Genomic DNA, 10,224 nt, shown 5'->3' with positions numbered 1-10,224 from the left:
AGGGTCAGTAGTAGATGAAGGTCCGAGATTCTGGTTATGTGTTGACGGATGTGATACATTGGACGGGTTAGTATAGGAGTTGTGTGAATATTACTCCTTGTATCTGTGTACCAGATTGCATGACCATATAATTCAGGAATTCATAGGTGGGATATCAAGTAGTGACTTATAGGACAAGCTTCCTACAGATGCATGATGTGAGGTTGGGATTCGACATTCAGTGGGTACGTTTGTTCACCTTTCGTCTTACAACGGTTCTCGTTGTGTCTTAAAGAGTCCTTGTAGCTTGCTACGACTCGGGGATACTTCGTAAGTCGTGTGACTACCTTGCACAGGATGGCTACTGTAAATTCGAGCCCGTGCGATCTTATCCACGAAGATATCGGATGAAATCTCAATCATATGTTTGTTCCGAGCAGTTCTAGCTCATACTTGGTTTGCAAGTGGTCTTAATCAGAATTTTGTCAACAGTCACTTTGAGGAAGCATTCTTACTATTTTGTTCGAGTGCAATTGCTAATATTCCTGTTCAGATATTCCTGCCTTTTTGATTTAGCTTTACCTTCAATTTATTCTGTGGGCTAATGTGTTGCCCATCTTCAGGATGGCTCCACCAACTCGTCAGAATCCAGGTGGTGAGGGTGCTGAGATGCCGCCACCAACCCCTCCTCCAGAAAATCCTCCTCCGCCGCCGCGTCCTCCTGCAGAGGCTTGGCAAGCGGTGATGGCTGCTACAAATGCAAACACTCAGATGTTGACACAGTTGTTGCAAGAGAGGACTAATCAGCAGCAAGGCAACTTCAATCATGGGGGCAATCAGTTTGCTAATCTGAGTCAGTTCCTGCCAAATCAGCCGAAGACCTTCACGTCGTGTGACCAGCCGTTTGATGCTGAGGATTGGATTCGCGACATGAACAAGAACTTTGAATGTAGCAATGTTCGTCCAGAGGATTTTGTCAAGTTTGCAACATCCCAGCTGAAGGGGCAAACATTTATGTGGGGGCAGCAGTTGAAGGATTCCACGGGTGCCAGAGTGATCACTTGGGATGAGTTCTGCACAGACTTCAGGTCCCACTACATCTCGTCTAGCTTTGTGGAGGAGATGTGTGAGAAGTTCAGGCTCTTGAAGCAAGGTGGTAACTTCGTGTACAAGTACAACGTCGAGTTCCACGAGCTAGGCCGATATGCCTTGCACGACTTCTTGATCAGAAGAGCAAGATCTATCAGTTCAGAGGTGGTTTGAAAGAAGATTTGCAGCTAGCCCTTGCTTTGCACGATCCTGAGGAGTTCGATAAGTTCTACAACTTGGCTCTCACGGCTGAGGCAGCTTTTCTCAGGGTGGAGAATTCAAAGAAGTGCTTCAGAGATTCCAGTTCGTCTTCCTCAACTCAGGTGGTTCCGAAGCAACAGAAATATTGGGTGTCTCCTCCTCCTCCTCGGCACACGCAACAGTTCAAGCAATCAGGTGGTCGTGGTTCTTCCCACCCACCCAACCCAACTTTCCAGCAGAGGTTTCAGCAGCAGAAGCAAGGGCCTCCTCAGACACAGTACCGTCAGCCGGCAGATGTTACTTGTCACAAGTGTGGGCAGAAGGGTCACTATGCCAACAAGTGCACTTCTCAGCTGCGTCTTCCTCCTCCTCCTCCAGACAAACCTCCAAGCAATGCTATCATGAAGTTCAACCCTAGGTCTGCTAGAGTCAATATGGTGAATGCAGCTAAAGCAGAGAACTCGACAGATGTGATTATGGGTAACCTCCTCGTTAATGATATTCCTGCTACAGTGTTGTTTGATTCTGGTGCTTCTCATTCGTTCATGTCTAGACCATTTGCATGGAATCATGATTTCGTTTCTAAGACATTGGACAAACCTCTTCGTGTGGTTTCCCCGAGCATGTTGATGAGCTCTAATGTGGTAATTCCGGATGTTTCTGTCAAGATGGGTAATTATGCTTTTCTGGCGTCTCCTATTGTCTTGGGCAATTCCGACATTGATTTGATCCTTGGTACGGACTAGTTGGCTATGAACAAGGTATCGATTGGTTTAAAGAAGTGAAGCTAACTCACTCTTCGGAGGACGTGATTATCTTCGCGACGCGCGATGACACAATCCGTCTATTTTCTTAAATGAGAAGGGTGAGATTAATCCAATTTCGGAAGTCCCAGTGGTCTGCGAATATCAAGATGTGTTTCCAAAAGAACTGCCAGGAATGCCTCCGCACCGAGAAGTTGAATTCGTTATTGAGCCTGAAGCGGGTACTGAGCCTGTGTGCGAACAACCGTACAAATTGGGTCCAGAAGAGCTGAAGGAACTTAAGAGGCAGCTCGATGAGCAGGAGCGTTTGGGTCTTATCATACCAAGCTCGTCTCCTTGGTGCTGTGGAGTGTTGTTTGTCAAGAAGAAGGATGGCACGGACCGATTGTGTGTCGATTACCGTCCATTGAACAAGAAGATAATCAGAAATAAGTATCCACTTCCTAACATTAATGAGTTATTCGAGCAGTTGAAAGGGGCTAAGGTCTTCTCCAAGCTTGATCTCAGGATGGGCTATCATCAAATTCGCATTCGCGAAGAGGATATTCCAAAGACTGCTTTCAGGACAAGTTTTGGCTCGTATGAGTATATGGTCATGTCTTTTGGTCTGGCAAATGCTCCTCCGACATTTTGTCGTATGATGAACTACATATTCTCTCCGTTCAAGAATGAATTCGTCTTGCTGTATCTCGATGATATTCTGGTCTTTTCGGAAACTGAGGAAGAGCATGAAGAACATCTCAGGCTGGTGCTTGATAAGCTGAGAAAGCATAAGTTCTATGCCAAGTTTTCCAAATGTGACTTCTGGTTGAAATAAGTTGTCTATCTTGGGCACATCATCTCTGACGAGGGCATCAAAGTTGATCCGTCGAAGGTGCAGGCCATTGTTGAGTGGGAGCCTCCGCAAAATGTGAAGCACCTTCGAAGCTTTCTAGGGCTTGCAAGCTATTGTAGAAGGTTCGTTGAGAACTTCTCCAAGATTGCTAAGCCTCTCTCAAGTCTTCTTCAGAAGGGTGTGAAGTATGTCTGGTCTCCAGAGTGTCAGTTGGCCTTCGACACACTCAAATAGAAGCTCACCTCTACTCCAGTCTTAGTTCCTCCTGATGACTCAAAACCTTACCAAGTGTTCTGTGACGCCTCTCTTCAAGGTCTTGGTGCAGTTCTGATGCAAGAGAAGAAAGTGGTATCTTATATCTCGAGGCAGTTGAAGCCAAGTGTGAAGAATTATCCTGTGCATGATCTTGAGCTGGCAGAGTGGTACATGCTCTAATGACTTGGAGACACCTCTTGTTGGAACGAAAGGTTGAAGTGTTCACCGATCACAAGAGTCTCAAGTACATCTTCACCCAGCCCAACCTGAATCTTCGGCAAACTCGTTGGGTGGAAATGCTCCAAGATTTTAATCTGAGCGTTGAGTACACTCCACGAAAAGCTAATGTCGTGGCAAATGCTTTGAGCAGGAAGGCTTACTGCAACAGTCTCATTCTAAAGCCTCTCCAGCCTGACCTTTGTGAATCTTTCAGAAAGCTCAACCTTCAGTTAGTATCTCAGGGATTTCTTGCAAATCTTCAGATCTCTCCTACCTTGGAAGATCAGGTCCGAGCAGCACAACTTCCTGATGCAATGGTGAAGAAAGTCAAGATTGGCTTGGCAAAGGGAGTGCCCAAATATAAGTGCTTCAGTGTTGATGCCAGAGACACATTATTCTTTGAGGATCGTCTTGTCGTTCCAAAAGGTGATCGCAGAAAGGTTATCATGGAAGAAGCTCATAACTTTGTGCTCTCAATACATCCAGGAAGCTCCAAGATGTATCAGGACTTGAAACAGACCTTCTGGTGGACTCGCATGAAGCGTGAGATTGCTTAGTTCGTAAATGAATGTGATGTATGTTGAAGGGTGAAAGCAGAGCATCAACGTCCAACAGGTATTTTGCATCCATTGCCCATTCCTGAGTGGAAGTTTGACCATATTGAGATGGATTTCTTCACCGGGTTTCTGAAGTCCAAGAAGGGTAACAATGCCATCTTCGTCGTCATCGACAAGTTGAGTTAAGTGGCTCATTTTCTTCCAGTCAAGGAATCCATCTCGACAGCTCAGCTTGTAGAGCTGTACACTTCCAGGATAGTGTCTTTGCACGGCGTTCCTATGTTGATTTCTTTGGATCGCAGAAGTATCTTCACTTCCAAGTTCTGGGACTCTTTTCAGTCTGCGATGGGTACGAAGATATGATTCATCACAACTTTTCATCCTCAGACTAGTGGGCAAGTGGAGAGAGTCAATCAGGTCCTTGAGGATATGTGAGAGCCTGTGTTATCTCTTTTGGCATGAAGTGGGAAGACTGCGTGCCTTTCGCTGAGTTCTCGTATAACAACAGTTATCAAGCTAGTTCAGGCAAAGCTCCGTTTGAGATTCTCTATGGCAGGAAGTGTCGTACCCCGCTCAACTAGTCCGAGACCGGCGAGCGTCAGATTTTTGGGAATGACTTGATCGAAGAAGCTGAAGAGATGTGTCGGGTCATTCGGGATAATCTCAGAGCAGTGCAGTCCCGTCAGAAGAGCTACTATGATAGCAAGCATCGTGACATGTCTTATGAGCTCGATGACTTCGTCTATCTCAAAGTGTCTCCTGTGAAGGGCACACAACGTTTTGGCATCAAAGGCAAGCTTGCGCCTCGTTTCGTTGGTACTTTCAGAGTTGTTGGCAAGAGAGGCGACCTTGCATATCAGCTCAAGCTCCCTTCAAACTTTGCAAATGTGCATGACGTGTTCCATGTCTCTCAGCTCCGGAGATGCTTCAAGACTCCCGACCGCGCAGTTCATCTTCAAGACATCGACCTTCAACCTGACCTATCCTATCGTGAGCATCCAGTTGCGGTTCTCGAGGCAACTGAGTGCAAGACCCGCAACAAGTCTATCAAATTTCTCAAGGTGCAGTGATCACATCATTCCCATAAAGAGGCCACTTGGGAACGCGAGGATCACCTCCGTTCTGAATTCCCAGAGTTCTTTCAGTCCTAGATCTCGGGGCGAGATCTTTTTGTAGTGTGGGAGAGTTTGTAATGCCCCAGAGTGTAACTTGCCATAGTTGGAACCTTCATGTATGTGGGTCCATGATGTCATTGCCATGTGAGATATATGCATGTGTTATTTCATGTGATATTACCTTGTCTACCTTTGCATTCATGCATCCATATCATCCATGCCTTCATTGTGTTGTTGTTGTTGTTGATCCATGGATGTGGTATGTGTGTGATGTTCTATCAGATGTGATGTCGAGTGGTGTTTGAAAGTGGGGTGCAACTATGTTAGTTTACAAATAGGTTTCAACCCCCCCCCCCTCTCTATTTTTCTCAAGCTCAAGTTTCACTTGCTCTAACCCTGGTTCAAAATTGTAGATCTTTTAGAGTGATTTGTGGTGGATGTGGTGCTAGGTTTAAAGTGTTTTGAATCTTTTCTTAAGTGGGGTAAATATTCACAAAACAGGTTATTTAAAGGGTTAAATAGAGAGCGAGGTAGAGAGTCGACGCCGTCGCTCACGGATGTCGAGGCGGCCTCCCTCGCCCTCTATTTAACCCTTGGTGTGCGTGCGCTGGCTAGGGTTCCTCCAAGCCGCCGCCACCTCCTTCCTCTTCCTCCTCCCTCTTCCGAGATCGACAGTAGGCGGGCCGAGCTCCTCCTCCGCCATGGCCGGTCCATGAAGAGCTCGCCGCCGTCGTTGTTGTGCATCTCCGTCCTCTCCGAGCAGCCCAGGAGTACGCGGGACCTCAGGAGGTTCCATCCCCGCGTCAAGGAAGCGCCGATCGCCACTGCTTCCACGACGTCCATGACATCGTCTTCCTCCTCTCCTCCGACCAGTTCTCCTGCGGCTTCTTCCTCCTCGCCGACGTATTCTTCCTCCACGTCAAGCACGTCCTCCTCGACGCTCCCTAGGTGAGCTAGCCCGCAGTCTCATCCCGATTTAGGCGTGTAGGTCCATGCCTAGGCCGTAGCTACACCGCGTGCATCTCTCTGTCGCCGGCGCCGCGCGTGCTCGTGGAGCAGTAGATGTAGGACTTCTCTCATCAAGCTTAGAGTTGGAATGGGTTCGTGAGAGTCCCCTCTCCCTTCCAGCAACGAGCCCGTGTTCAATTTGTAGTGGATCGCCAACGGTGAGCCTCCCCTGTTCCGGCCACCGTCGGGCTGTAGTAGATCCAGAGGGGGTTGCTCAAAAGAGCAAAGCCCCCCTCTCTCTTAACATTCGATACCGCAACGCAGTGGAAGTGGTGTGTTTTATCTTAGCGCAGGTTGTTGGTTCGAGCCCCCACAACGCCCCTTTTTGTATTTTGTTTCTGTGGCACAGTAGCATCAGGGGAAGGCATATCCTGGTTACTCCCTTTGTTCTGCCGAGCCAGAGGTGATAGCCTAGTGGTTGTGCCAGTTGGTGGTGTGAAGTAGGTTGAGGGTTCGACCCCCCAAGCCTCCCCTTTTATTTTTTCTTATTTCTTTTGCTGTTCTATACATGTTGCTTGTTGTATACATGTTGTTTGCTGTTATTTGCTTGGCAGCAATATTTTTGTTGCCTAAGATAGTTAAACCAGTAGGTTTTCCCTTGCTTAGTTACTGTGCATGTGTAGGGATTAGTGGTGCAAGTGTATGTATGTATGAGGTGTGCTTGTGTGGTGCAAGCACCCAAGAGCTTGTGTAGATGTATGTGCCCATGTGTGTGTCTGTGTGCTTGTGCATATGTGCACTAGTGCATGTGCATGAGGTGTGTGCTTGTGAGTGTGCAAGCACCCATGTGTTGTGTAGGTGTATGTATCCATGGGTGTGTGTGCATGTGTGTGAGACACACACATGCCCAAGGCATGGTTTGCCTTGATGAGCACTTGTGTGCAAGCATGTATGTGAGAGTGTTAGTGATAGTGATGTGAGTGTAAGTATGTGTGTGTGTGGAACTAGAATGTGTAGGTGTGTGTGCATGTGCACTTGTGTATGCTTGATGTATGCGTGTGTGTGGTGGTGTGCTAAGGCACATGAACATGAGGACTACCCCTCATGTGCACCATTGGAGTTGTGAGTGTGTGCAAGTTGGAGATTTTGTGTTTGTCTGGCTCTCTGTAAATTTCCATTCACTTTCACTTCCTGTAGATATTGTTTTGGGGGTTGTAAAAATGCTTCAGAGCATATACAGCTGGTGAGAATATGAGATTTTCACTAAGTCCCTGAAATCTGTTATTTTTGGCCAAGTTAGCACCTGTAGAACTTTCTGTGTGTATCTCCTTTGTATTATCTTTTTTCTCATCCTTGTAGAGCTTCTGAATAGCTTTTGCCACATACCTTCTTTGGCACATTTGGGTGGATGTAGGTGCTCTTCATGTTGCTCTCAAACTGCTATGTTGCTGTTTAGGACAGATTGCATAGTTTTGTTGTTTTGAAGCTTGTGAGTGCATAGTTGGTGGTGTGGTGAGTTTCTTTGCACCACCCCTCCCATATTTGTTTGTTTGATCATGTGGCAACCTGGGAATACCAGAAGTATGCCATTGGAGAGTGCTTGTGGTAGATTTGATCCGTAGGACTCCATTTCTTGTTTCGTAGTTTCCGGTTGATCCGTAGCTCCGTTCTCAATGTTCTTTATATGTTTTTGCATCGTTTTCTCATGACGCATCTGGTCATGTCATCTTCATGCATGTCAAGATAGCTTAGAGTGAAGTTCTGTGCAGAAGTTTGTCTTTTCTTCTCATGCATATGCAAGTGTCTAGAATAGAGATGCATGCTACATTCTCATCTCATGCATCATGTGTTTGTGGAATCATGTTGTGTTGTTTTTCACTGGCTGTTGTTTATATTGGGTAGCACCGGGATCGGAGAGCGAGTACGTGGATTCGGGAGAGTACGTGCAGGACGAACAAGAGCTGTTCCAAGCTGAAGACATCACATGCAAGATGACTATGACCTTGATAACGTCTCTAGCTTTGTTGTGCCTAGATTCACGTTTCCTTCGTCATATGCTCGCTGCCAACCACTGATATAATTGCCTCCTGATATTGCCATGAAACCCAAACACTTACCCTCCTAGCTAATATTGAATGGCTAAGTAGGCTTGCTCAGCTTCTAATGATAGAGTTGCTAGTTGGAGGTGCCAATTGTCTCATGTGATAACATGACTTTTGATATCATTATGTTAAATTATGCTAATTAATTAATGTACCTATATAATTGGTAAATGATGGAAGGCCTAGCTTTTGCCGGGTGATTTGTTCCGTTGTTGCCGCCTTAGTTTCCGGCTACCGGTGTTTGATTCCATAACTGATCGCTCCTAACACGTTCGGGGTTGTTATGGGGACCACCTTGATAAATCGTGTAGTGTTAAGACTTGTCCGGCAGGACCCAACATTGGTTTTAATTTGCTAATCACTTAATAATAATAATTTGCATAGGGAATAGCTACCCCGAGGAAGAAAATCAACAACCCGGGCCAGTGCTCCTCATGAGTGTTGGTCCAAACTAGAACACTGTGCGGGGCCAACTCAGGGCAACTTGAGTGATTTCTATCAGGCCATCATGCGCGTAGCTCATCCGTCGTGTCCTGAGACTGAGATATGCGGCTCATATCAGGGTCATCGATACGACGGGAGATCCTGCTAGTCTTGTCTTACCTTAGCGATATATCTTGCGTATAGGAATCCCAGTGAAGCTTTGGTTCTCCCCAGAGTTGAGGTTTCCCTCTAAGGAATCCGACGAGATCACGAGATTAGTGATAGAGGATTACTTTGCTTCCCTTGACCGTTTGTGATGGACTAGTTGGAGCACCCCTGTAGGGTTTAATATTTTGGAAAGCCGTGCCCGCAGTTATGTGGCAATTTGGAATATTTGTTAACATCCGGTTATAGATAACTTGAACTTAATCTAATAAAACTGCCAACCGTGTGCGTAACCGTGAATGTCCCCTTCGAAGACCTCTCTTCGGTCAGGAACACGGTGGGGTTATGTTTGACGTAAGTAGGTGTTCAGGATCACTTAGTGATCAGCTAGTCTTCGACCGCTAGCATAGTGCACCACATCTATAACTTGTTCTTCGTAAGTTAGCCACCATAAATGCTTAGCATGCTGCAGCCTAAACACTGAAACTTCCTCACCTAATAACTTGACTAGTTTCGGTACCAAGGTCATAGATTGCTGGGTCCCTATGGCTCACACATTACTCAACACCCCAACAGGTACAGGTACGCCCGACACAGGTGATCCCGACGACACGCAGCTGGCGTGGCAGTACGATGAGGAGAACGACCGCATGTACGTGAACTATCCAGAAGACTGAGGTCGTGGTCGTGATCGTGGGCAAGCATGCGGGATAGCATAGCCTTTTCTTATGTTATATAGTCCGTAGCGGAACTACCTTGTTTGAATAAATGTATGGATGTAAACTCTGATATTATCTACGTGAGATGGCAAACGATTCCCAATTTGTCATTCTTAAATTATGTATGTGCTATGTTTATCTTGCTTGCGAAACGCTTAGATGCGCTTCTTTCCATTTTGGGGCATCGCCCCCTAAATCGGAAAGGACCGCATCTTAGTCATTACATCCTCCTTACGTGTTAACCAAGCGTTCTTAACATCTTGGTCAGCCGTAGCGGGTGGTTCATCTCCTAGTGCAGCATTAAGGACATAATCCTTCTTCCCAGCTTGCAGGAGCAACTTAAGATTACGAGCCCAGTCTACAAAGTTGTTTCCATCATCTTTCAACTTAGCTTTCTCTAGGAACGTATTAAAATTCAGGGTGACTGTCACGTGAGCCATTGATCTACAACACAAATATTTCAAAGTGGATTTAGACTATGTTCAAGATAATTAGAGTTTAACTTAATCAAATTACTTGCTAAACTCCCACTCAAAAAGTACATCTCTCTTGTCATTTGAGTGGTACATGATCCAAATTCACTAACTCAAGTCTGATCATCACGTGAGTTGAGAATAGTTTCAGTGGTAAGCATCTCTATACTAATCATATCAACTATACGATTCATGCTCGACCTTTCGGTCTCATATGTTCTGAGGCCATGTCTGCACATGCTAGGCTCATCAAGCTTAACCCGAGTGTCCCGCGTGTGCAACTATTTTGCACCCGTCGTATGTGAACGTTGAGTCTATCACACCCGATCATCACGTGGTGTCTCGAAACGACGAACTCTAGCAACGGTGCGCAGTCGGGG

This window comes from Hordeum vulgare, chromosome 7H (assembly GCF_904849725.1).
Source record: "Hordeum vulgare subsp. vulgare chromosome 7H, MorexV3_pseudomolecules_assembly, whole genome shotgun sequence".
Lineage (NCBI taxonomy): Eukaryota > Viridiplantae > Streptophyta > Magnoliopsida > Poales > Poaceae > Hordeum > Hordeum vulgare.
Note: the sequence above shows the minus strand (reverse complement) of the source record.